General features: G+C 53.3%; 1 protein-coding gene across 1 annotated transcript in view; it reads left to right on the forward strand.

Moving 5' to 3' along the window:
* The first annotated feature begins 3945 nt into the window (after positions 1-3945).
* Positions 3946-27827, forward strand: part of LZTS3 (leucine zipper tumor suppressor family member 3) — a 48915-nt gene continuing 25033 nt past the window's right edge. The window contains 1 exon segment of the mRNA XM_079307304.1: positions 3946-4141. The gene's annotated coding sequence lies outside the window, so the exon portion shown is untranslated.

Genomic DNA, 27827 nt, shown 5'->3' on the forward strand with positions numbered 1-27827 from the left:
GGGTGGTGCTGGAAGAGGAAAGAACCTGCAGTGTGCCTGCCTTGGGCAGCTCACCAGGCTTGTGACCCTGGATTCTCACTGGGAGGAAGCCCTGAGGCTCCACAGCAAAGCCAGCAGTGTCCCTTCAGCATAAAATCACACATTGCTTTGGGCTGGAAGGGTCCTGTAAAGGTCATTTGGTCCCACTCCTGCCATGGCAGGGTCACCTCCCACTGTCCCAGGCTGCTCCAAGCTCTCCAGCCTGGCCTTGGACACAACCAGGGCAGCCACAGCTTCTCTGGGCACCCTGTGCCAGGGCTCAGCCCCCTCACAGGGAACAATTCCTGCCCAATATCCCATCCAACCAACTCTGGCAGTGGAGCCATTCCCTGTGTCCTGCCCCTCCATCCTTGTCCTCAGTCCATCTTCAGCATCAGTTCTTCAAATTCCTTTGGACTTGTGAAGAGAGTTTTTGATTCAGAATCCCACACCCCAAAAATCTCTTCTTCTTTGCATGATACCCCAAAAATATCAGTTTCTGCTCCTTCTCCTCAAAATCCAGCAAAACCATTGATATTCCCAGGAACTGCTCCCAGACGTCCTGCATCTCCCTGTTACTTGGAGAGACCTCCTTGATCTCCAGCGTGTTCAGCCTGCCACGATGAGACAGCCCTTGGCTCTGGTGCTCCTGAGCACCCCCAAACCATCTGCTCTCCTTTCATCCCTCTTCTGGGTCCCTGTGAGGAGGAGGAGGCTCCAGCTGAGAGAAGGGGACAGGCCGCCCACTTGTGCTGAGTAACCATTGCCAAATTGGATGCCAGCACATACACACACACACACACACACAAATATTTCCACCGAGGCTGCTCTGAACAATGGTCCCTTGATGATTTGCTATCTCAAACACTTCTGCCTTTGGCAGCCCTCCCTGGGGAACAGGCAGTTCAAGCCCTGACCCTGCTGCTCCTCGTGGGCACCTCCACATGCAGCTCTGCCTGCTGAGGGGGTGTTCCGTGGGGAACAGGACGTGATCCCTGCCCTGGGGCTTTGCAAGGGCAGAGAAACTGAGAAAATCCCTCTGCCTCATCCCCATTGGTCCTCCACTGCCCACTTGGAAAGCCTGGCCATCTCCCTGGGCACAACCCCAGCCCCACTTTGTCACCATCTTCCCAGATTTCCTTCAGACATTGCCATGGTGGCTACAAACCCATGGGAAGAAATTAAGGGAATGTCCAGCTGAGGTTGGTCAGTCCTTTTTTCCAAGGGTGTGACAGAGCAGTGACACCCTGAGTGGCACCAGAGCCACATTCCAGTGATGTCCCACCTGACAGGTGAACCCCAGTGATGGAGGGAGCACTGGGATCTGTCTGAACCCAGGGAATGGGCTGAGCTGAGCCCAGTCCTGCTCGCACAAGGTGACAACACACTCACGGTTCAGGCAGTGGAGAAACCAGTGCTGGCTTTCCTAAAGCAACAGGGGAAAATGGACTGAGGTTCTCAGAACCAAAATGTTTGATCTGATCATTATTTGTGATGCTCAGAGGCTTTGACTGTGTTCCCTGCCTGCCTGCAGAGATCCTTCCAGAGACCCCTCCGTGCCGGCCATCCCGGCTTTTGCACCGTCTACAAATAGTTGGTGTGTGCTGAAAAGAGCAGATCTGAAGCCACAGTTGGCAAATTGCACCAACAAGCATATTCCCAGTGAGGCATTGTTCCAGTTTGTATATGTCTGAAAAGAACTGTTCAGGCATATGTTAAAGTTGGCACCTTCTCCCGGGGACTCGCTGCAAGCTGACGGCTGGAGCGTGATAACCACAGCAAGGCACAGAAAACACTCAGCAAATAAGGGAAAACAAAGTCCACTCGGGGTGTTAGAGGGGCTGGGGTGAGGGGGAGGGCTGGGGGCAGAGTGCTGACCCCTGGAGAGAGAGCTCATCCTGGGGAATCTGCATCTGTGAGCACTTGGAGAGGGATTGGTGTAGAGGAGAGTGAAAATCCTGCAGCCCCAGTGCTGGTCCCAGAATAATCCTTATCAATCCTTATCAATCCTCATCAAAAGGCTCAGTGATTGCAATGGGAGAGTGAATGGGGGGTGTCCTGCAGGCTCTGGGCTTCAACCCACCCAAGGAGGCAGCACCCTGCAGTGGGGATGGACTCATTGAGGGTTCTCAGCTCTCAGGGATTTCTGGACCTGGCAACATCCTCTCCCTTGGGAGTGCTGGAGAATGCCAAGAGGAAATATTGTCCTGTTCTGCTCTTCCTTGGGTGTCCATGGACAGGTGCTGGGCTGCTGGAACTGTAACACCATCAGAGCATCTCTAAGCAGGGCTGGGTTAACTTTTGGACTCAGTGATTTAGGTATCCTAAATGATTCTGTCATTCTGATTCTCAGCTACTGGACCTGCCCCAGCCTAGGCATGACCCATTTTGGGTAGGTGCAGGCTCCCTGTTTGTTCTCTCAGGACGTTCAGGAGCACTCCAGTGACCCTTGCAGAGGGAAGCTGAAGCTCATCTCCCAGCAGGAGCAGCTCCACGTTTGTGCTCAGTCCTGGAGGTATGTGGTGGGGTGACAATTGGAACAGGGCTCATCTGAAGCTGGAGCAACACCAGAAGCTCCATGAGATTCCTGTAGGACACCTCCTACCCTTGCATGACCCCCAAAAGAGGCTGCACTGCCAGGCTCAGAGCAGAGCAGGCTGCCCAGGAAGGACAGGACAGGACACCCAGCTGTCCATGCAGGACCTGAATTGCTCCATTGCTTGGCAGTGCTGGTGGGAAGCAGCAGAACCCCACCCACAGCAGAGGTGCCTTTGCCCAGTCTAATCCCAGTCCTCAAAGGCTGTGAGTAAATCAGGGAGCCTCAGGTGCCCTTTCCATCCAAGCAGGATCACACACAGCCCCTGGAGCAACAACAACCTGTGCAGGGAGACACAGCCTGCAGTTCTGGGGGAGCAGCTGATGGCCTGTCCAGCACTGTTAGCAGGAATAATTCATTACCCACCCTGCCATTTCTCTGGAAAGCTTCAGGATTCAATGGCAGCATTCCTGCCTCTTTCCTCCCTCCTGGGACTCCCCACAATGAGCAGGAGGGGTGTAACCTCCATAAATCCATGGAAAGGCCAAGGGGAGAAGCAGAAGGTGTTGCAGGAGCTGAACTTGCTGCAGGAAACCCAGAGCTGGGGTGAAGCCTGGAGAGGAACATGTGCCACCAACCTCTGCATGGACAGCATCATAAGCTTGAGCTTTTCATTTTCCTTTTTTCCATTTTCCTTTTCCTTTCCCTTTTCCTTCTGGCACCTCTCATTTCTCCATGGAGAAGACAACTCAGTGCAATGTCACAGTCAGGTGCTGCCTTGGCCATTTTTCAGTTCATCCATGTAAGAGGGAATTTGGGGAGTTTGTTCCCCCTCCCCCATGAGTTCAGGTCCTTGGATTCTCTTTGGGATGGGAAAAGTTGTTTCCTCTCCCACACTGACTTTACATCCCCATCCCATCCCCACTGGAGATGCCAAGGGGTTCAGGCTGTGCCCCCTCCACCCCAAAGGGCTCTGCTCCTGGAAATAGGGACCAAAATGGGATTTTCATGGTGGATACAGACAGACAGACAGACTTGGCTCCCCGCTCCCCCCATCCTTGCCTGTCACCCAGGGGCTGCCCCTGCCCCCCCCCACACCCCCTGCCCCACTGCCTGCAGCAATGCCAGGGCTCACCTGTACTCAGAGACTCTTTTTTGGGGGGCACGAGGGCGATGATGCTGCGGGGGACAGAACCAGGGCACCGCCAGACCCCAAACACCCCCTGTCCCGGGAGGGTGACAAGGCGAGGGAGCTCCGAGCAGCATCGCAGCAGGGACAGAGCCCTGTCCTGGGGGGGCGGCGAGGGAAGAGTTAAAGGCAAGGCGAGCAGATCCTCCTCCATCCTGCCGGTCCTCGCTGTTAGGCTGCCGCTGTGACAGGGGGTGGGGTCGGGGCTGGCCGCCGTTTGCCGCAAGAAGGGGGGGGAAACGTGGCTGCGAATGTGTGTGTGTGTGTGTTGGTGACACAGGACAAAATGAGATGAGACCCCTCGGACGGCAGCGGCCGCCCGGCTGCGCTCCCTGAGCCCTGCCCGCTCCCTGCCCATCGCTGCCAGCGCCGGGGCAGCCCCAGCATCCCCGCCAAGAGTAAGGATCGGGCTGGGGAGCGACTGGGAGCAACTGGGAAGCGCTGCTGGGATGGGCTGGGGGGGGTCTCTTGAGGGTGGAGAGAGGTGGGGTGCGCAGACAGCGAGCTGGGGGGGACCTGATGCTGGAGCTCCGCTCGCCTGAACCACCCACCCAGATGTAATTTGGGGGGGGGGAGGGGAGGATTTTGGGGAGGGGGTGGGGTGGAGGATGGGCTGCCAGCGCCGGTTTCGGGTGTGATGGAGGGGAGGGAGCCGTGTTTGTGCCTAAAGTCGCAGCTGCCTGGATTTGGCCCCGCGGGGCCATCGGGATGTGACAGCACCCAAAAATAGAGTGCGAGGCGGGGAGGAGCGGCGGGGGGGGCAGCGCTGTGTGCCAGAGCCAGGGCCCGGTTATTACCCCTCGTCACCTTTTCCTCATCCTCCTTTATTTATTTCTCGATTCCTTTGGCAGCGATGCCGGGGAGGGGAGCGGTGGCTGGGGCTGGGGGTTGGATCCACGGCGAGGAGTGATTAACGTGCAGTTGCTGGGAATTATGTCATTGCCTCGGTGCTGGTGGCCCTCGCCCAGCAGCGGCGGTGGGGAGGGAGGGAGGACGAGGAGGGATGTCACGACACGGGGCTGACACGGGGCTCCCCGCCTGAGCTTCACCCCGGGAGCCTCCCCGGCTTTGCGAGGACTTGGGTACCCAGCCTTCCTCCGTAGCCCGATGGGGGATCCCCGCTCGGGACATCCCCCCGGGCTCTGCAGGGATCGAGGCAAGGGCCGCACGCCCACCCCACTGCCCGCTGCCCCCGGGGGTCCGTGCCCCACGGGCTCCATCCCCAGCAGCACAGGGCCGGGTTCCTGCTCCTCCCGATGGCTCATCCCGCTCGCTGGCCCCGCAGCCGGGCTTGGAGGGTGAAGGTGAGCATCCCCTGTGCCCCCTCCCCGGGAGAGAGCGGGGCTGGAGCTGCTGCACTGCAGCGCAGAGCCCCATCCGCGCCTCTGGGTGTGCCCGGGGGAAACAGGGACCCTCTTTGCCACCCCAGCCCCTGCTCGGAGCCGAGGCGACAGCCTGGGGACCTGTGGCTGCCAGCGGCCCCCCAGGCCAATGATCCCTGTGCTCCAGAGGAGGGTGTTGGGCTGCTGGGTGCTCCACACCCTCCTGGGCATCCCCCTGGGCATTCCTGAGCATCCCCCCCCTACACATCCCCTTGAGCATCCCCTTGAGCATCCCCTGAGCACCCCCGAGCACCCCCGAGCATCTCCCCCTAAACATCCGCCGAGCATCCCCTTGAACATCCCCCGAGCACCCCCGAGCATCCCCGAGCATCCCCCTCCTCTTCCCCACGTGCAGAGCTGGGGAAGGAGCACAAGGCCTGCCAGTGAGCCAGGCACGGACCCTGCTGCACATCAACAACCTCCTCGCTGTGCTCCACACCCCCGAACCCCCGCGCAGCTCCATCCATCCATCCATCCATCCATCCATCCCCGTGCGCCACGGCAGCGGCTCGGGCAGGGAGAGCAGCGGCTGCAGGGAGAGGTGCTGGAGGTAGGAAGGGCGGTCACAGCTCTAGCGGGGCATTTCCTGGCCTTTTCTACCCCACGGGAGGGGGGAGGATGCCGACAGCTCCCTGAATTCCAGCTGGCAGCCCGCGGGTGCGCTCCCAGCCGGGGGATGCTCCTGCCCCGCGGGATAACCCTCAGCTCTCCACGCTCTCCTCCAGCGCATCCTTCATCCCTAAACCTGCCCGGCGGCGGATTAAACCCTGCAGGGAGGTGCTGGCATTAAGGGGGAACGAGAGGCTCCCCCAGTTTGGGGCACGCAGCACTGGGAGGCTGCTCCATCCCCCGGCCGTGCCCTCTCCAGGCGGCTCCGTGCGCCGGGGGTTTGTTTATGTGTGGCCCTGGATGGAGAGGCGATCTGCCGTGGCTAAATATAGCAGCGATGCTGTCATCCGAGTTCAGCCTGGCTGGGGAATTTATTTTCTGCAAAGGCTGGGAGGCGAACGGGCTGGAAACAGGCGTGGAGATGCCGGAGCGGTGTGTGCGATTCCCTGTCTGCGGGCACCTCGTCCCCAGTGTCGCCTTGTGATGGAAACAGCCAAGAGCAGGGATGTGTGGAGGGGCTGCAATTGTCCCCGATGGCTCCCCGGGGGCATTTAAAAAGCGGGTTCATGTATCCATTGAAGGGAGAGATCCCCTCCTCCTCAAGCTCTTCCTTGCTGGGATCAACTCCCAGCTTCCCCCCCCCAGGGTGTAAAATGAGCAAGGAGAGGAGTCCAGCATCTGGGAGAGAGCAGCAGCTTGTCCTACAGGAGGTGGGATTGGGAGAACCCCCCTCCCCTGGGGCTGCAGCATCAGCCCTGGGCATCTCCTGCTGCCTCCATCACCGTGAGAAGGGCACCTTGGATCACCCATCCCGAGGAGAAACGGGAAAAGAGGCAGGAAGACAGGTTCCCCTTACTTGCAAAAAGAAAACAAAAAAAAAACCAGGCAGATGGGGAGGGTGTTTTCCACATGCACTGTGAAAACCACGTTGCATCAGCACTCGCTGTGATAACTCCATGTGGATGGAGCAGGAATGTGGATAAACTGGCTGCAAAAAAGTTTCTGAAGGGACTTATATCCCGACAGGGAAGGTTAAGAGTTAAGAGGGTGTTGCTGGAGCTGTTGAAGGGTTTAAAATCTGCTTTCTCCCGGAGAGGAACTGAGCCATGCCCGGGGCTGTCAGAGGAATCCAGCAAGCAAAGGGTGAAACACGGAGATTTCTTGTTTCCCTTCACAGAGGATCTTTCCCATTAGTCATTCCTGTCACAGGAGCTGGCAACACGGTTATTATTTGAGGGATCTGAAAGAGAAATGGAGGCACGAGGCCAGGAGCCCAGACCTCCCTGCCCTCGGGTTTGGGGAGCAGAGAGGGACCCCCAACCCCTCTGGCTGCCCCACACCTCTGCTCCGTGGGGAAAGCTGTGCTGGGCCAGGATTCATCCTCTGCTTGTGGGAGCCCTTTCCAAGGAACCTGGGCTAGGGAGAGGCATCCCATCCTTCCATCCCAAACCATTCCAGGATTCTGGGGTCCCTGCAGGACACCAGCAGCTGTAGGTAGGCAGTGATGCTCATCCTGGAGGTGGTGGTGGACCAAGCACCTTGAGATCCTGCAATAATCCAGGTGGTTCTCCAAAAACACCCAAAGCTCAGCTCTTCCATCACCCCACAGCTCTGGGCACCTCCATGGGGGAAAGGACCAGGCTGAGCCCCTCCATGGGTGGGAAGAAGCTCCATGGAGCTCCCTAAACAGCAAGGAAAGCAAAGAGAACTGATCAGGAAATTGGGATGGCTCGTGCCTTGTGATCCAGGTTTGACTCTGGAGCCAAGAGCTGTCCTGGCAGAGGGAGCTCCAAGTCCCCTGAGCTGTGTAGGAACTGCAGGAGCTCCTGCAGGGCTGGGAGTCAGGTTCACAGGGATTTTGGCCAAGTTTCCATCTCACAAATCTGGGGGTTTTGCCATGAAGTTGTGTGTCCTGTTGGCTCTGTCTGGTTCCTGACTCAGAAGGATGAGTTTTGTCTGAGCCCATCATGAGCCTCTCTGTCCTTCAGGGCCAAATCCTGATCACAGGCCAGAGAGATGCTCCAGAGCCAGCAGGATGCTCCAGGTCCAGAGAGGTGTAATCCCAGAATCCCTGACTCATTCAGGTTGGAAAACACTTCAGGGATCACTGAGTACCAACCTTTGACCAAACACCACCCCAACCAAACCAGAGCACTGAGTGCCACATCCAGCCATTCCTTGGGTAATTCCAGGGGTTGTGACTCCACCACCTCTCTGGAAAGCCCTTTCCAATGCTTTGCAACCTTTTCCATGAAGAAACTTCCTGGAACAACCTGAGGCTGTTCCCTCTTCTCCTGTTCCTGTTCCCAGATCCCAAATCCCCCCGGTGTCCCCTCCTGTCAGGGAGTTGTGCAGAGCCACAAGGGCCCCCCTGATCCCCCTTTTCTCCAGGCTGAGCCCCTTTCCAGCTCCCCCAGCTGCTCCTGCTTCTCCAGACCCTTCCCCAGCTCCATTCCCTGGACACTCTCCACCCCTCAAAATCTTTTTGTGAGACCCCCAGCACTGGAGGTGCCTCAGCAGTGCCAGCACTGGGGACAGGCACTGCCCTGGCCCTGCTGCCACCCCCTTCCTGACAAAATCCAGGTGCCACTGAGCACAGCTGGGCTCATGTCCAGTCACTGCTGACCAGCACCTCCAGCTCCTTCTCCACCAATGGCTTTGCAGGGAGCCCGGGAAAAAGGCAATCAGATCATTAACACATGCTGCTCTTCACACAACCAACCTCACAAATATTTATCAGCTGGAGAAACACACGGGCTCCCAAGTTGCCAAGTAACATAACAAGAGGAGCTTTTAAATAAATATCTGTGGGTGACGAATTCACCAAATCCCTTGGGATGTGACCCAAAGATATATTTGCCTCTGGATGCCCAGCACCAGTAATAAAAATAATAATCCAAAGCAGGAATGAAAAGCTGGGATAAGGAGTGTCTGTCAGTCTGTCTGTCTGTCCAGCACTGGAGGGAATTGGTTAGTGGAGTGATGCCCAGCAGGGACAGGTTGGGATGGGGGGTTTGTTTTGTTCTCAGAGAATGAGCCCAGTGCACCAGGCTGGGTCTCATCCTGCACCCACGTGCCTCTCCTAAACACCCACAGGACTGATTTTCTCTGGAGGCTCAGGAATTCAGGCACCTTGTTGTTGTGGAGCCTGTATCTCTCTCTGGTTCTGCATGTTCCCTCCAGCTCTGAGGTGGGTCCATTCCTTCCCCTCCTAACCAGCTGGGTGTGTCCCAGAAATCCAGCAGGACTATTGATTGCCCCAGCCTGCCCAGGTGTGTTCTGCACTGCCCAAAAAGCCAGGGTTTCCCTGTGGCTAAATCCTATTAAATCCTTGCTGTGAGCTCCGTTTGGAGGCTTTGGGGGTTCTTAGAGGGGGTCACTGCTGCCAGAGGAGACCAGGTGGGTTTGCAGATGAATAGAGATCTCTCATCCAGTCCCTTCTTCCATGGGGAAACTCTGGTTTGTGGGGTTGGGATTTCACAAAATCATGGAAAGATCTGGATTGGGTGGACCTTAAAACCATCTCCTTCTACCCTTGCCATGGGCAGGGACACCTTCCACCAGCCCAGGTGCTCCAAGCCCTGTCCAAGCTGGCCTTGGATATTTCCAGGGATCCAGGGACACTGTCCAGCTGCTCTGGACACCCTGTGCCAGGACCTCAGCATCCTCACAGAGAGGAATGTTTTCCTAATATCCCATCTAAGTCCCTCTCCAGCTCTGCTCTTTAGGACTGGGAGGTGCTAGAAGTTCTCCCCAGAGTTTCCTCTTCTCCAAGCTGAACACCCCCAGCTCTCCCAGTCTGTCAACCCATTTGGTGGAGATGTTTCCAAACAAACCCACCATCACCAGAGGGCTTGGCATGAGGATTTTACAAGCAGGTTGCAATTTTGGGGTCATTTTGGGCCCATGTGGGGATTCTTACCTGAACCAAAACACAAGGAGACACAACCTGGACATGGGGCTGGTTGGCAGGGTCAGCTTGGAGAGTGTTTTGGGGGGACAGGCACTGCCCAGCCCCAGTGGGCTCAGGTGGGGGGGTGAGAGGGCACTGACTGGCTGAGGTGATGGTGGTGGGTGCTGCCCACAGCAGCTGTAGATGCCCCACCCCTGGAAAAGCTGGAATGTGGGAGCCCCCAGGCACTGCTGGAGATGATGCACAGGGGGAGGTCAGAGCTTTTATTAGCCCAGCTGCTGAAGCTGGGAAAAAACAGCCCAGCTTTTGGGCACAGGAGCTCATCTCCTTGTCCCAGCTTTCTAATTATATCAGCTGATCTAGCACAGGCTCCTTCACTCCCCATGGGCCCCTGCCTTCATTACAGCATCGGCTCTGCCCTTGGCAAGCACTTGGAGAAGCAGCCAAGCCATCCCAGAGGAGATGTGGGGATGGCAGGAGCAGCTCAGACATTCCCCTGCAGTGCAGTCCCTGCCTCCAGCACTGCCAGGAGTGGGGACAGGGACATGCTGGCTGTGCACATCACCTTTCAAAGTGTGGGATGGGAAGACAGGAAAGGCTGTCCCTGTTATGAGGATGGGCTGGGATGGCTCCTCAAGATGGCTCAGAAAGGAGAGGATGAAAACATCCCCCAAAATCATCAGGGGTGCTGGGGTGAGACAGGCAGAGCTGCATCCCCACAAGCCCCTGCACCCCATGGCTCTCCTGCCCAGGGGAGGGGGTCCCTGGTGGTCCCTGCAAAAACCAGGACTTGTTCTTGGCTCAAATCTCTCCCTCCTCCAACAAACACGTTTTTCTGCTAGGAAAATCCACATCTCCACCCAGTGCAGCTCAGCAAGGACATAAACAGTCTCCAGGATCAGGCTGAGCACAGCCCATAGAGCTGGTGCCAGACTCAGGGAGACCCTGATGTTCTCCCAGCTCCTCCAGCAATGTAAATAATAAATCCCTGCTGCCGAGCTGGTGCCCAGCCAGCCTCTGCACAGCTCTGCTGTGCTCTCCCTCCCTCCTGCCCCACTCTTCCTCCCTCCCTGTGCTTTTCCAAACCCCGAGGCTTGATCTCTTCGGGGATCAGGGTGTCCCCAGCACACAGGAGTGGTTTTAGTGCTGTTGAGTCCCAAGTGGAAAGTTTTCAATCTGTTTTGTTCCCTGCTACTGGCACTCCGTGCCATCCTTGGCATGTTCCTTAACCTCAGTTTCCCTCTGCAGCCTCCCAAGGGATTGTAGGAATGGGAGCTGATCTGGGGGCTGGGATGAGGCATTTCAAAACCTGATCCTGTGGCTGAAGCGGTGAATGTGCCACCTGCACGTGTTTGGGGTGAGTAATCCCCCTGTCTGTTCCCCAGACAAACTCATCTCCTGCAGCTCAGGAGGGCTTTGGAACCAGCCAAACCCACCCCAGCCTGTTGACATTCCTCAGTGCCAGCCAAGAGCTTTGCCTTCCCCTCCACGCTCTCAAATTAGCTTTTAATAACAATATTTCCTTTAAAAAAAAAAATAAATCCCCGGGCAAACAAGCCGGCCGTGGCGCCCGCCGGGACAGCAAACACTCCCGGAGGGGCACCAGGTGTGGCGCATTCCTGATAGCTGGAACAGAAAGGAGCGATTCTTTCCCTCTCACTGCGATGTTTGGGGTGAGCTGGAGCAGCCAGCCCGGCTCCAGGCAGGGAGGGGGGTCCGTGGTTTTGGGGAGGGGTCCCCCAGCCAAGCCCCGAGCTCCAGCCGTGATTAATGGTGCCGTTCCTTTGTTCCGCGCGTTTCCTCCTGGAGAAGGTGAGGGGTTGCAGATAAAAGGGATCTGTTTGTTTTAAAAACAAGTCCTGCCAGTCACCCGAGCGATCCCCGGGCAGCCACCCCGTGCCACGAGTGCCCACGTCCCTGGCAAGGCCATCCCGGCTTTTGTGTGGAAGCATCCACCACTCAGAGGTTATTCCTCAGAGCTGGAAAACTTGATTTTTCCTTCTTTGATGAAGCTCCCCGTCAATCTGCTGACGTCTTTCCCTCTCATCCTTAGAAGAAAAGTTGAGAACAGGCAGGACATGGTGCTACAGCCCTAACCCCAGTTTGACCGGCACAGAAACCAGGGAAAACCCTTTCCTCCAGTTCCCCACCCTTGGATTGCAAAGCAATTTTGAACCCCTCCGGGGTTTTAACAGGCAGGCAGAGATTTGGGCTGCCGGATAATGTTTCTCTGGGCCAGCTGCTGGGATAAAACCAGAGCATCTGTCAGCTCCTGATCCGGGCAGGCAAATTCCTGCCCGAAGCGCAGCGATCGGGGCAGCATCCGAGGGACAGCACGGGGCAGGTGACACCCCAGCAGGAGCCACATCTCCCTTTCATGCCCCGCAGCGGGGAGAAGAATCCCTGCATTCCCTCGGATGCTTATCCTCTAAGGATCTCGATGCCGGGGGCGAGCGACAGAAACACCCTTTAAATCCATCAGGCGGGTTTAGGGCAGGATTAGCAGATGTCCCTGCAGGATTCACACCAGGCTGTGTCCCACCCTGGCAGCCCCATCCAGCTCCCGAAGGAGGGATGGATGGATGGATGGATGGATGGATGGATGGATGGATGGATGGATGGATGGATGGATGGATGGATGGATGGATGGATGGAGGCAGCCGGGCTGGAATTCCCGTGGGGAGATCGCTGCATCCCCGGCAAGCCCAGGCTGGCGACTCCTTCCCCAAATCGGTTTTCACTGGAGAGATAAAACCAGGGCTGATGGGTGTCCTGTGGCCAGGAGCTGAGAGCTCTTCCCAGGATTTTCCACCCTGGAATTTTCCAGGAGGGAGACCCCCCTCTGCTTGCCACCTTTGGGGGATCCCTACAGAGGAGCCCGGATAATTTCCCTGTGAAATCCGACTTCTCCCTCTCATCCCCGCCTGGCTGGTGGGAATCTTCCCTCTCCATCATCCCTTCTGTGTTTACAAGCAGTTATCTGCATCACTTTCCATTCCCAACACTTTTCCTTCCTAATTTGTCTCAGCGATAGCTTTTGTTTTTTTTTTTTTTTTCCTGCTATCCCCCACACCCCTTTTCCCTCTCCTCAATTCCCACCCCCCGAGGGCTTTTTGCCCGCCGGGACTCTCAGCATGGCTCTCCTCCAGCACACACAAGCTTGCATAATAGCTGTTGACACCGTAACTTCATTGGAATCGATCTTGTTTGCTAATTAGCTGATTGCAGTAATTGGCATGAATTACCTCGGGGGATTCTGCCTCCCTGGGGCCAGTGTCCCACAAGAGGTGGGGATGGCAGGGAGGTGGTTCCTGCTCCTTTTGCAGGTATCCCGGTGATTCCTGGAGGTGCAGAGGAGCTTCCAGAGGGGAACCACAGCCTGGTGCAGGGATTTTTAACTCCTGGAGTGCCTCAGAGCCACCAAAATGTCCAGAGCAGCTATTACAGAGCCTAAAATGGGTTAAGGTCCCTGTTTATGGGGTGAAGGGATGAGTGGATGTGACTTCACCTCAAAAAGCAGCTGGAGATGATTCAAACACTGGGTTAAAGATAAACCAAGTGAAGCAGCTTTTCTCAGAGGGCATAATTCCCTTCTGAAAATTCCCTGCCAAAAATTCATGGAGGATGAAATAGCACTAGACTGAGCAAGGAGGGAGCAGGCAGCACCAGGGCGAGTGTCCTCTGATGGCAGCAAACCTTTTGGGGATCCAAAGACAAATTTGGGTGGGAGGCATCCCTGAAAAGCTCTGAGGCTTAGGGGAAATGGGATGGGATCAGTGAGATTCTCATCTTCCCAGTCCCTTTTCCTCTAAGCAGCAGCTGCACAGGGAGGAGGGAGGCTGAAAAGACCATCCCAGTCCCTTGGGATCCAGCTCAGATCCAAAAATCCCCACTGAGAGCTTCAGTGACAAAGGAAAAGGGACAGCAAGGGCAGGTAGTGAGTGACAAGGAAAAGGGAATGGATTTAAACTGCCAGAGGGCAGATTCACCTTAAATATTGGGGGAAAATCCTTCCCTTTGAAGGTGCTGAGGCCCTGGCACAGGTGCCCAGAGCAGCTGTGGCTGCCCCTGGATCCCTGGCAGTGTCCCAGGCCAGGCTGGACAGGGCTTGGAACAACCTGGGACAGTGCAAGGTGTCCCTGCCCATGGCAGCGGGTGGGAATGGGATGAGCCTTGAGGTCCCTTCCCACCCAAACCATCCCATGGTTCTGTGATAACTCCTTTTTTAACCAGAATCACCACATCACCCCAAACCAAAGCTCCTCACACGGGCACTTTTCCATCTGTGGTGCTGCTGGGATCAGCTGATCCAAACCTGCCCCTGGTGAGGCTGAAGGAGCCTGTGAAATGCTGTTTTTTCATGAGCCATCTATTTATATTGACAGCTTCCCACGCTCCATCCCTCTAATCCTGCATCCTTTTCTACCAGGCTAAGCAGCATCATTCCAACTCTTCTTTCCCCACCATTTTTTTTTTAAATATTGCTCTGTAAATTATCATCTCTCCACTCTTCTGGGATCTGAGAGAAATCCCAGGACTTCTCAGAGAGGATGAGCAGCAGCCCATACCTCTCCTTGTCCTGCTTCCACAGGACTCTAGGGAACAAATTAATCTGAACTCACTGTTTAAAAATGTTTATCCTCAGGCCATGCCATTTAGTGTCTTCCTGGGTTACTAATGGACTAGAAAGCACTTTGTTGTCCCTGTGCAATATGAGAACATCAGTCTGCTTTTTCCAAAGCCAGAACAGAAATTATCGAGCTTTTTTTTTTTTTTTTTTTTCCCCTTCGTTGTTATCAGCAATTTTCTAATCTCCAGCTTGAGGACAGGCAATGCTGCTGCTCTTAATTTTGTAACATCAAATTAAAAGTTATTTCCTCCCTGTGAGGAAGTGAATGTCCAGGAGAGATCTGATATGGCAATTGCCAATTGTGGAGTAAATTCCATAAGTTTATTGAACCAAAATGCCAATTAGTTTTGTCTTGGTTGCCAGTGTTGCTTCTTAAGTATTTTGGGTGGAAAAGAGAGAGCCCAAAGGAAACTGAGCTCTCCAAAACCCTTTGGTGGGTCAGGATCAGGTTGGATGTCAGGAAAAAGTTTTTTACTGAAAGAGTGATCAAGTACTGGAATCATCTGCCTGGGTGGAGTGGAGTCACCATCCCTGGATGTGTTTAAAAAAAGATTGGATGTGGCACTGGGTGCCATGGTTTGGTGAGATGTTGGAGATCTCTTCCAACCTTGTGATTCTGTGATCATTAACCAGAGCTTTTATTCTTTATTTTAAGACATTGTAAACACACAAGAGGCAGCTGGATCCATCTGTGGGGTCCACAGGGATTTTGTGGTGACTTTTATCAGCTGCAGCAGAGGGGTGAAGACCCCTGAAGGGTCTGGGTCAGAGCTGGCTGGGGGATGGATATCCCATTTTTTCCCCCATTTTCCCACTGCAGAGGAGCTGTGCTGGTGGAGCTGTCACCCATCCAGCAGACAGAAACCACAGCAGGAGGAGCTGCTGCTTTTCCTCCCCAAAGCTCTGCAGGGTTGGACACAATGAAATCCCCTCCTCCCTCCCAGGAGGAATTCAGTGCTGCCTCCAAACCTATTCAAAACACACCAGGGTCAAACCTTTATGAGGCAACAAAGCAAATAAACCCAAAGACAAAAAGCTATTCTGGAGGAGAGGAGGGGAAGGAAGTGGCTCCCAAAATATCAGTGACAACTTTTCCTTTAACCCAACTGTGGGATTGGGGTCTCCACTCTGATGGGACTGGACACATCCTTCTGCACCTTCCTCTTGCTGGGAGAAGGTCCCAGTGACCCAAGGGCAGAGTTTTGGGGATGTTGGGTTAGGATCATGGTGCTGGAGAGGGGACAGCTCTTGGTGGGAAGTGTCCTGCAGGGAAAAGGGGGTTGGCTGGCACCAAAGGACCATGGACCCCCTTCCCTGCCCTATTTCCTGTAGTCACCACTTCTCTGGTGGCTGTGAGGGTTCCTGGGGTCACCTTGTGGCTTTCAGAGGTTCTGTTGGTCCTGGCTGTGATCCCAGAGGCTGGACAGGTCCCTACACCTCCAGAGTAATTTGGGTTTTTTCCCCTTCATTTCTGTTGTTAACTGGGAGCACTAAGTGATGTTTTTTCAGAGATGTATTTTGAATTAATAACACGTGGGGTTAAAGCTCTGGCACTCAGGAAGGGATGGGAGAGGACTGTGAGCTGCAGGAGGGGTGGGAACAGACACACACAGGGTCCCACATCCTGCTGGGCCACCTCATTCCAGAGGGGGAACAGAAAGGTGTAGAAACCCCCCCTGGCAGGGCTGAGCCCCAAAAAGGACCCCAAGAGATGCCAGGAGAAGCAGAAGAGGGTGAGGATGCTCAGCTGACCATGCCCAGCACCCTGCAGGAGGGCAGGGCTGTCCCTCCCAGGGTGACCAGGGTCACTCTGCACACAAACCCTCTCTGTTTGCAGCAGAGCAGGCAGAGATGATTTCCCCACAGCCCCTGCCTGACTCAGGAGTTTGTGGTCTGTGAGGGGTGAGTCAATGGGAGCAGGGAAAGAAAGGCTGGCTATTTTTAGGATCACTGACATTTGGGGGGGGGGGGTTTAACCCCTTTCCCTCCTCCCACAGAGGCAGTGCTTGGGTTGGAGAAGGAATTACAAACCCTTCCCAAGGCAAGCAGGTGCCAGCTTAGGGGGTGATGCTTCCAGGGATGAGGAGAGGAGGGGAGCAGGGTCAGGGTGAACAGGAAGGGGCTGCCAAGAGCCACAGAGACAAAGCAAGAAGCCATGCACAGAGAGAATCCCAGAATTGTTGAGGCTGGAAAATCCCTCCAGGATCATCCAGGAGTCCAACCATTCCCCAGCACTGCCAAGGCCACCACTGCCCCATGTCCCCAAGAGCCACATCCACACAGCTTTAAATCCCCCCAGGGATGGGGACTGTCCTGGGCAGCTGTGCCAATGCTTGACCACTCCTTTGGGGTGGGAATTTTCCCAAATATCCAATCTGAGCCTCCCCTGGCCCAGCCTGAGGCTGTTCCCTCTCCTCCTGTCCCTGTTCCCAGATCCCAAATGCCCCCGGTGTCCCCTCCTGTCAGGGAGTTGTGCAGAGCCACAAGGGCCCCCCTGATCCCCCTTTTCTCCAGGCTGAGCCTCTTTCCAGCTCCCTCAGCTGCTCCAGACCCTTCCCCAGCTCTGTTCCCTTCCCTGGACACCCTCCAGTCCTTCCAGATGTTTTTCCCAAGCTCTGCCTGTTCTCTGAGCACTCAGAGGTCTCTGCACCAGGGTGACCCCTTGCTATAAATTCACATGGATCAAGTTTTAAAGCTCCTCACCAAGTCATGGAGAGCTTTTCCAGAGTTTTCTTTCCTCCTGGCTCTAAGGGCCACATGGCATCACAGCACAATGTCCCTTGCAGCTCCTGGGACCCCTCCACCTGCAGAATGATCCCATGGGGCTTCTCCAGCTCCCAGCTGGGCCCTGAGACAGCTTTTCTTCTCCTGGTGTCCAGAAAAATCACATTTAGGGTGCCCTGGGATGCACCACCCTGTTGGTCCTGTCCTTACCAGGCAATTTGGGCCTGTAACATCTCCTCATGGGATAATCAGCCTTTCCCCAGGGATGCTCTTCCTTCCCACTGCTTGCCCCAAAAAATCAGCCCCCATCTCCCCTTCCCCAGCATCCCACCTTCCTGCTGCAGGTGAATTTCTTGTCCTACCATGCAGATTTAGCTACTTTCATGACAGCTAATCCATCCTCATCTTAGAAAATTCCCTGGTTTTGTTTCGTTTAGCAAAATGTGAAGGTGTTTGGTGGTTTGTATTTTTGGAGGGACTTTGTTTGTTTGTTTGTTTTTGGTTGGTTGGTTTTGGTTTGGTTTTGGTTTTTTTGTAGAATCATGAACACAAGCACCTGTGGATTACAACAATTTGAATTTTTTCACAGCTCTTTCTGCAGAGAACTCTTCCTCTTTTCTCAGTCTGTTGCATTCCTGGGACAAAATGGGGGTACTTAATGTTTTAGGGATGAAAATCAATATGAATTTTTGGGCTGGATGATCTTAGAGGTTTTTCCCAACCTAAACAATTGTGTCAGCAATGGGCAGGGATAGGTGGAAAAGGGCCACTCTGACAACCTGCTTTAAATTCCCTCAACACACTCCCAAATCTGCCTTTTGTGCAATTCACAACAGATCCTGATGGATTTCTGGTCCATGAACTTGCCAAGTTTCCCCTCAGACACAGCAGGGAGCTCTCCAGGCCACCAATCACTGCCTGAGGAAGGGGCTTGGAAGGGGCTTCTTCCTTTTCTCCCTGATTTCTGCCTTCACCTGCTTCCTGATTTATTTTTTTTTTAACTAAAAAACTGGAGAAAGGAGAGAGCTCCACATCTGTGTGTCATTTGCTGTGTCTGAAGCGCTGCCCCAAAGCCACTGATGCTCCTGCAGAGTCTCCTGGGAAAATCTGAGCAATTTGTCAGCACTGATTCGTTTTAAAAAACCCCAAAACTGCCGAGGAGCAATGCTGGGAACACTCCTGGTGTCTGCACAGGCAGATCCTACGGCAGTTCCTGTCAGCAGCACAGGTGAGATGAATGTGGGATTGCTCCCAGCTCAGACAAATTAATCAGGATGCTGTGCTGGGGTGAGTTCTGTCCCAAATATATGAAGTGCAAGCTTGGAACATGTGCCAAGCTCCTCTGGAGCTTGTTTCACAAGTGCTTCCCATTTCACATGCACGCCTGAGGAATTGTGCTTCCCCAGCTCAAGGAAGGGATGAGAGGAGAGCAGAGGAGTGCAGGGAGCAGGTGGAGCTGCAGCACCTCCTCTTCTGGCAAATCCCTGCACAAAGCACCAGGAATCTCTGCCTGGATTGAGGCCACAGATTCTGGGCTGGCTCAGGATGGATGGACAGCCTGTCCTGGTTTGGAGGACAGGTGTCTGCCAATAAAGGCAGGAGCTTCTCTTTGAAATGGAGAATGTAAACCCCCTCCCTCCAAATTATTATTATAATTTTGAAATTAAGGGGCTCTCAGGCAAAGATATGGGAATTAGGAATAACAGTTCTTTACTAGGAAAATTAAAATAGCAATGCAGTATTACACAGAACAATCCCAGCCCTACCAGAGTCAGAATCCAAGCTGGCACAGTCAGTCAGTCAGGGTGGTGGCACAGTCCCATTCCATGGTGCTGCATCCTCCTGCAGGGGCAGATGTGGCTCAGCTGGAGCAGTGCTCCTGGAGAAGGTGCAGTTTCCTCTGAAGGCTCAGGGATGATGTGGAAGGGTCTGGCTTTCCTCTGGAATCCAGTGGAAAGGCTGCTCTGGTGTTCCAAATCTCAGTTTTTCTCTGGGTAGGAAAGGCTTGGCTCCTGCCCTGGCTGGAGCATCTCCCAGTGGGATGATGGAATTTTATCAGCCATGCCCTGGGACTCAGTGGCCATGAACAGGAGATATCTGCTGGAGGGAGGATGGGCTGTGGGAAGATAAAGATGATTGCCCAGCTGGTTTAAAGATGGCCCATTAGCAGATAATATGTGCCACAGAGATAAAGATCACTGCCACACCCAGTTTTTAACAATGACCCATTAACAGGAGGTATCTCACACAGTGATAAGAATCCCTGCCATGCCCAGTTTTAAACAATGACCCATTAACAGGAGATATCTCCCACAGTGATAAGAATCACTGCCACACCCAGTTTTAAACAATGACCCATTAACAGGTGATACCTCCTGGATGAAGGGTGGGGCATGGGAAAGATAAAGATGATTGCCCAGCTGGTTTAAAGATGGCCCATTAGCAGAGAATATGTGCCCGGAGATCAGGGGCACTGCCCCAGCCGGGTCAGCAGATGGGACAGAACACACATTGCTGGACACACTAACTCTGCACACAGCCCCAACTAGGAATTGCTGCATTCCTTTGGGGACATGTAATCACAGGATGGTGGAGGCTGGAAAGAATTTCTAAAGGTCATCAAATCCAACCATTAACCCAGCACCCCCATGCTCACCACTAAACCACCCAAACCATGCAGGAGTTTGTTTTCTCTCCTGCAAATCATTGACAAAGCTGCTTTCCCTTTCTCTCTGCTCCCACACCACCCTTCTCCCCCTCTCTCCTTCCCACATAGAACCATGTGCTGTGTCCCTGGGGTGTCATTCCCCCTTTTTCCCTTGGACATTGGTGCTGAAAAGGGAAAATTTCCAAAGAAGGGAGTTTTTTTTAAGGGTTGTCTTGGGATGGAAGCAGTGAAAAGCAGACATGAGCAGGATTAGGGCAGAAGGGCAAGTTTTAGAGCAGTTTTATTTTCCCAAAAGTGCAGCCATGCAACACAACCCCACATTGTGGGGAGCCCCATTAGTCCCTGAGATGCTCTGCAAAGCTCAGGTGAGCAAAGAAAGTCACAAGGTCTGCAACTAAAGGAGTTAAAGAGAGCTGCAGAGGGACTTTGGATGTAGGGGAATGACTTCAAACTGCCAGAGGGCAGGGTTAGATGGGATATTGGGAAGGAATCCTTCCCTGTGAGGATGGGGAGGCCCTGGCACAGGATGCCCAGAGAAGCTGCAGCTGCTCCTGGATCCCTGGAAGTGTCCAAGACCAGGTTGGATGGGCTTGGAATAGCCTGGGATAGTGGGAGGTGCCCCTGTCCATAGCAGGGTGGGACTGGATGAGTTTTAGGGTCCCTTCCCACCCAAACCGTTCTGTGACTGAATTGTTATGATTTTCAGGATGATTGGGACAATGGAGAAAGGTTTTATATCAATCAAAGCTTTTATATCAATCACAGGGTGTTGTAGAAAAGCACAAGAGGACTCCAGGCTGGAGATATCTCAGTAGTGACATCACAGATTTTTCTTCATGCTTGCTTTGTGACTCTGGGTTTTCATCTCCTGGAAAGACAATTTCTGATCACTGACACATCCAGCTGCTCCTGAGATTGGTCATGAACAGGAGCAAAAAGTTCCTTTTGGGCAGGTCTCACCGTGTGTTCCCTGGGTTGGTTATTCAATCCTCACAGAGCAGCTCACAGGTCTCAGTAGATCTGGCCCTAATGACAGCTCTGCTGAGCTTTGGACTCCTCCTCTCTCCCCATCCTCCAGCTCTCTGCAGCTTCTGAGTGGAAATAACACAGAACAGAAACAGGGAGGAGCTGTCACACCCCACTCCACGAGGCCAGGAGAGAGAGGATGTTTTTCCACTTGAGGATGGTTTATCCAAGCTGCACACACACGCTCCCACACTCACACGCTCTCTCACACAACACAACCGTGTTCTCACCAAGCCCTTGGGATTTTGGCACTTCCCTCCCACTCTCCTGGTCCTGCACAGCCTCACTTTCCAGCTGAAGTCATTGCTGAAGGAGCTTCTCTGGAGATGTGGATAAATCTCCTCGCTGTTTTGTTTGCAGCAGAGCTTCTGCTGCTTTCCAGGGCTCCCAGGCTGGTTATGAGCAAACAGAAAACAGAAGGAAACCAAATCCCAGCCTCATTTATCCATCCATCCATCCATCCATCCATCCATCCATCCTCCATCCATCCATCATCCATCCATCATCCATCATCCATTCATCATCCATCCATCATCCATCCATCATCCATCATCTATTCATCCATCATCCATCCATCATCCATCATCCATCCATCATCCATCCATCATCCATCATCTATTCATCCATCATCCATCCATCATCCATCATCCATCATCCATTCATCCATCATCCATCATCCATCCACCATCCATCCATCATCCATCATCCATCCATCATCCATCATCCATCCATCATCCATCCATCATCCATCGTTCATGCATCATCCATCATCCATCCATCATCCATCCACCATCCATCATCCATCATCCATCCACCATCCATCATCCATCATCCATTCATCCATCCATCCATCCATCCATCCATCCATCCATCATCCATCATCCATCATCCATCCATCCATCCATCCATCCATCATCCATCCATCATCCATCATCCATCCATCCATCCATCCATCCATCATCCATCATCCATCATCCATCATCCATCCACCATCCATCATCCATCCATCATTCATCATCCATCCACCATCCATCATCCATCCATCATCCATCATCCATCCATCCATCCATCCATCCATCCATCCATCCATCCATCCATCCATCATCCATCCATCCATCCATCCATCATCCATCATCCATCATCCATCCATCCATCCATCATCCATCCATCCATCATCCATCCATCCATCCATCCATCCATCCATCCATCCATCCATCATCCATCATCCATCCATCCATCATCCATCCATCCATCCATCATCCATCCATCATCCATCCATCCATCCATCTATCCATCCATCCATCATCCATCCACCATCCATCATCCATCATCCATCATCCATCATCCATCCATCCATCATCCATCCACCATCCATCATCCATCCACCATCCATCATCCATCATCCATCCATCCATCCATCATCCATCCTCCATCCATCCATCATCCATCCATCCATCCATCCATCCATCCATCCTTTGCCATTTCCCCCATACTCCCACCTTGTTCTGTGTCCATCTCCAGCTCCACACTTAACACCCTCCATCAAACCCAGAGCTTTGCAGCTTCTGCTTCCATTTCAAAGCCTCTTTTTCCTTTTGCTGAGGATCTGAGGGATGGGAGAAGTGTTTAAAGTCCAAAGTTGGTTCTGAAGTCCAAAGCTGGGCCAGCGAAAGGGGTTTGTTTTATGAGACAGAGTGAGGGCAGCACCTCCCTGCAAATCAGGTCATTTGTTTAGCAAGAGGAAAAAAGCTTTCCCGAGGTTCAGAGCATCAGGGCAGAAATTAAAGAGTATTTGAAGGAGCAGGAAAAGCCAAGCCCTGGCTTTGCCATTCCTGCCCTCCTGCTGGATCCCCACAGCCCAGCAGGCACTGAGGGAAATTGGGAAAATATTTCACTTTTTACACACCAATCCAAACCCTCAGAGCCTCCCTTTCCAGAGGGACTCAGGTCAGCTGCCACACTGAACTCCAAATATTTTCCTAGCTGGCAAAAGAAAAAAACCTCCGTGTGTCTGTGCCTGGCTCTGCAGCCAGAGTACATGGAATGATAAAGCCCCTGGCACACATCTTGGGAGAGCTAATTATAGCATTTGGAAGGCAATGTGATAATATTTTCTTTAGATGTGTGGTGCAGATGTAATTACTTCTCCGGAGATGCCAGCCGCAGATGACGCAGGATGCCCTTATGTAACCACCTCCATTATGCAGCTATGGAAATTTCCCCCCCCCGGCCCATCCCCTCAACTCCTTCCTTGCCTTAAACTTTCTGTGGCTCATTCACAAGGTGATGGGGTGAGGGCCACAGGCAGCTGGGAGCACGAGGGCAGCTCCAGAGAAATCCCATTCCTGGGTTTCCCCACCCACCATCCCTCTCTGAAGGAGCAGGAGGAGCTGGCTGTGCATTGGGCTGGGAAAATGCCCCTCTTCACCTGGTGGATTGGAAGGGGCTCAGCTTGGAGCCAGGTTTCCCCATCCCTGAAATCTCCTGTGGCTTGGACCAGGAGCCAACTGCTTCATTCTCCTGCTGCATGGAGCCCCCTCCCCAAAATGGGCTGGGGGATGCTGAGGATGCAAGAAAGCTGCAGAGGAAAGCTGGTTTGTCCCTGCAGGGTGAAGGCTTGGTGGGTCACAAACACTTGAGTTGCTCCAAAGGTTGTTCCAGAATGCAGGAGGATCTCCCAGAGATCCACAAAGTCATTCCTGACAGGGCAAAATCACAGCATGAGGACAGCCAAAAATGCTCCCAATACAAGAGGGATTTTTGCCTGTGGATCCTTTCTGAGATTTTCCATTTTGCCTGTGGATCCTCTTTGTGGTTTTCCCTTTTGCCTGTGGATCCCCTCTGTGGTTTTCCATTTTGTCACTCCAAAGTCTCTGTCCCACTGCCCAAAGGCCACTGAGGTCCAAGCCCTGAGTATGTCCAGGCTTCCCTCACCACCAGTGCTGCTCAGGGGGCACACAGTCCCCTGGCATGACCAGTGAAACCTTGCCTTGGCCACAAATATTCAGGAAAAAGGGTTGGGAAGCAGCCTGGAGGCATCACCCTGTAGCAGCACATATTTTAGCTGTGCACCTCTGTGCTCTCACCCTCTTCCTGGCCAAGCCTGGATCCTTCCTTGCTGTTCTTAAGGATTAATATGTGATGCAGAAGGGTGATTCTTAGTTCTGGGCCGTCCTGATGCCACCAAAGTTGAAAATCTGAGTTGTGAAGCCTTTTCCTTCTTATTTTCTCTGTATGGCATCCGAGTCAGGGCATGGATGGAGGAGGATGAGCCTGGAGATGAACAAGGCTGAATTCTTCAGTGGCTGGGAAGCAGAGATCAGAGAGTTGGGAAATAGCTGGAAATAGAGTTTCCAGGGAGATGGTGGCTGGAGCAGAACTGGAGGCAAAACCATTGCTCCACCCACTGGGGAAACTGGTTTCCAGTCATGGGTCAGTGCCAGTGGCTGCCAAGGAATTTGCCCTCAGGGCAGGGAATACCCACATTCCTCCAAGGACAAAGAGCCATGGAGGAGGCAGTACCTGGGGAATGTGCTTGAAGCACCCAGGTCATTTATTGACTGCAAATTCCAAATTCCCAGGAGCCCAGGGCCATGAGATGGTGATGGATTCAGGTGGCATTTCAGCCCATGCCCATTTCCAATCAGCCAAATCCCTCCCTGTGCTCCATGGGCTGTGTCAGCTGGGTCATGGTGGCCTGGACAGGGACTGTCAACCTTGTGTCCTCCCCAGAGAGCCACCTCAGGGCTGCTCCAGGCTTCCTGCTCAGTGTTCCAGGAGATCTTTTCCCAAGACTTGAGGATTCTCCTGCTTCTGCTGAAGCCACTCAGCCACCAATTTTTCACCAGAGCAGAGGTTGGGCACAATGGAGATGAGATGGAGATGGAGGTGATGGAGATGGAGATGACAACACAAGCACTTAATCCTGAACCTGATGTTCCTCCCTGAAAAAAACCTCCCACCCTGAGCCAAGGGGGCTGTGACAAATCCCTAATTCCTGATATGGACAGAAAGGGCAGTTCCAAACAGGATCCTTGAACACCTGGTGATTTCAGTGGAAATTTGCTGGCTGCAAGCTGGTTTGCTCCAATTTATCTTTACTAGGCCTGGCCTGATGCTTTGGGACTGGGAATGGGAGGTTTGTTTTCTTCATTCTGGATAATCACCCAAGGAATGGTTTTAAACTAAAAGGATGAGAGATTTAGACTAAATATTAGGAAGAAAATCTTCCCTGTGAGGGTGGGGAGGCCCTGGCACAGGGTGCCCAGATTTGCTGTGGCTGCCCCTGGATCCCTGGCAGTGTCCAAGGCCAGGCTGGATGGAGCTTGGAGCAACCTGGGATAATGCAAGGTGTCCCTGCATGGCAGAGGGTTGGAACTGGATGATCTTTAAGGTCCCTTCCCACCCAAACCATCCCATGACTCTATGATTCCACAACTCTCTGGTCTAGACATTTTTTGGGAAACCTGAGAATTCACATCCTCCCCCCAGGCAGCTCAGACCTGACCCAAATCCCACAGCCAGGACACACTCTGGGCTTTCAGCACCCCCAGGGGCAGATGCAGGAGCCTCTCCTGAATTTTGGGAACACCTGGCCCATGCACCAGGCTGTGGTTTGCCAGCTCTGAGAGGCTTTGCCTGCTCTGTGCTGCTACAGGAGGAGACAGCTTATACCAGCAGGGATGGTTTTTTCCAGAATAGGAAACCATCTCTCTGGATGACATAAACCAGAATCTTCTGGCTTGCTCGTGCTGGCTCAAGCTGAGCAGGCAGATGTCATGGATTGGAGATGGAAAGTGTCCCCATTGCAGCAGCTGGCATCAACCCAGATTTTGGGGTCAACCCAGCCTCAGGACCCCCCGTGTCAGCTTGGAAAAGGTCCTCCCCCATCCCCAGCTCTGTGTGGGTACGAAGAGCTCTCACACAGGCTCAAATTATTCTATTAATGAGCAGGAAGAGCCTCTCCCAGCATTTTAACCTCCAGACCAGTGGGATGTCCCCATGCTGGTCAACCCCCAGGTACAGAGAAGATTTGTTTTATCATAGAACCAGTTTCTCCTTGCACAAACTCTGGGTGTCATCCTGACATTTCTTCTGGGAGCTCAGCCACAGAGCCTGCTCAGGCTGCTGGGGATTTTATCAGCTTTCCCAGCAGAAAGGTTGGATTTGCTGGTGTTGTCATGCTCCCCTACCAGCCCCATCCTGCATGTTTGGCTGTGGTCCCTGTCATCCCTGCAGGGCACTCGCAAAAATATCAAGGCAGCATCTCTCCACAAACACAGGGAAACCCCTGGATGTTCCACACCCATTGACTGTCACAGAAAACAGGGTTTTTCCTCTGAAAACTGGGCTGGAAATCTCTGCTTTAATGACAGATAGTGGGGAAGAGCTTCAAACAGAGCCTGGCAAGGAGATGCTGCAGGAATTCTGGTATCAGTGTCCAGCCTGATGGATGGAAAGCACTTACAGGCACAGTCAGTGCACAGCTGAGCTCTGAGTTGGGTTGAGGTTGTTGTGCTGCTGGTTTTAAAGCTCTGGAGGTCTCCAGCACAAATTCAGAACTGTCTTCACCACCAGACCAGGCTGGCCTTGACACAGCTCAGCCAAGGCACTCAGACATCCTGGGATGGAGATGCCACTTCATCCATGGCCTCAAGGTGTGTTCAACAGCCAGGGTACCCTTATTTAGGTTTTGGGTTTTTTTATCTGCTCCTCAAGGCTTTGGAAATTATTTTCCCTCTAAATGAAGGAGTCTGGATGAGGAGAGGGGGGAGGCTCTTGCTCACATTGGGATGTCTTGCACCAAAAAACAGCTCCCCAGAGCTTTTAAGGAAGAAATCCCAGTGCAAGGAGCTGCTGTCTCTGCTCCCATTCCCATCTCCACCTCTGCCTTGCTGCATGCCTGAGCACATCAATGCTTTCCACCCCTGCTCCCTGGGGAATGTCCTGGGCCATTGATGCTCCTTCAGACCTCACAGCAGCTGATGTTTTCCTCCTCCTCTGATCAGTGCAAAGAGCACTGAACCAATCCTGCAGGTGCAGCCTGAGCACCTGTCCTGGTTTGAAGGACAGGTGTCTGCCAATAAAGGCAGAAGCTTTTCTTGGAAATGGAGAATGTAAACCCCCTCCCTCCAAATTATTATTATAATTTTGAAATTAAGGGGCTCTCAGGCAAAGATATGGGAATTAGGAATAACAGTTCTTTACTAGGAAAATTAAAATAGAAATGCAGTATTACACAGAACAATCCCAACCCTGCCAGAGTCAGAATCCAAGCTGGCACAGTCAGTCAGTCAGGGTGGTGGCACAGTCCCATTCCATGGTGCTGCATCCTCCTGCAGGGGCAGATGTGGCTCAGCTGGAGCAGTGCTCCTGGAGAAGGTGCAGTTTCCTCTGAAGCTCCAGGGATGATGTGGAAGGGTCTGGCTTTCCTCTGGAATCCAGTGGAAAGGCTGCTCTGGTGTTCCAAATCTCAGTTTTTCTCTGGGTAGGAAAGGCTTGGCTCCTGCCCTGGCTGGAGCATCTCCCAGTGGGATGATGGAATTTTATCAGCCATGCCCTGGGACTCAGTGGCCATGAACAGGAGATATCTGCTGGAGGGAGGATGGGCTGTGGGAAGATAAAGATGATTGCCCAGCTGGTTTAAAGATGGCCCATTAGCAGAGAATATGTGCCAGGAGATCAGGGGCACTGCCCCAGCCGGGTCAGCAGATGGGACAGAACACACATTGCTGGGCACAACAACCCAACACTGCACCTCAGTGAGCTTGGAGATCTTGAAATGAAACAGCTCCAAGAGAATGGAAATCACCAGAGGGAAATCACCCTGCCAGGGGCTGTCACTCCTGCAAGGAAAATTGAAAAGAAAACAGAAGGGCATGGCAACAAAGAGTTTGATTTTGGAAGAGTGAATCTTTCCTTTCTTCAAGAGGAAGAAGGCTTTGGGGGGATGTTCAAAGCCTCAGCCCCAAGACAGAGTGAGGCCATTGTGGCTGGGGAGGGAAGGTTTTTACCTGGGTAAACCCAACCCTGTAGTGCCAGGCTGGAGGTGACCTCAGGTGGTTGGAGCTGGGTGACACAGTTTGACCATGGCCACCCAAAAAGGGCAGAGCAGAGAAGGATAAACCCCACA

The sequence above is a fragment of the Erithacus rubecula genome (assembly GCF_903797595.1).
Source record: "Erithacus rubecula genome assembly, chromosome: 5".
NCBI classification, from domain to species: domain Eukaryota; kingdom Metazoa; phylum Chordata; class Aves; order Passeriformes; family Muscicapidae; genus Erithacus; species Erithacus rubecula.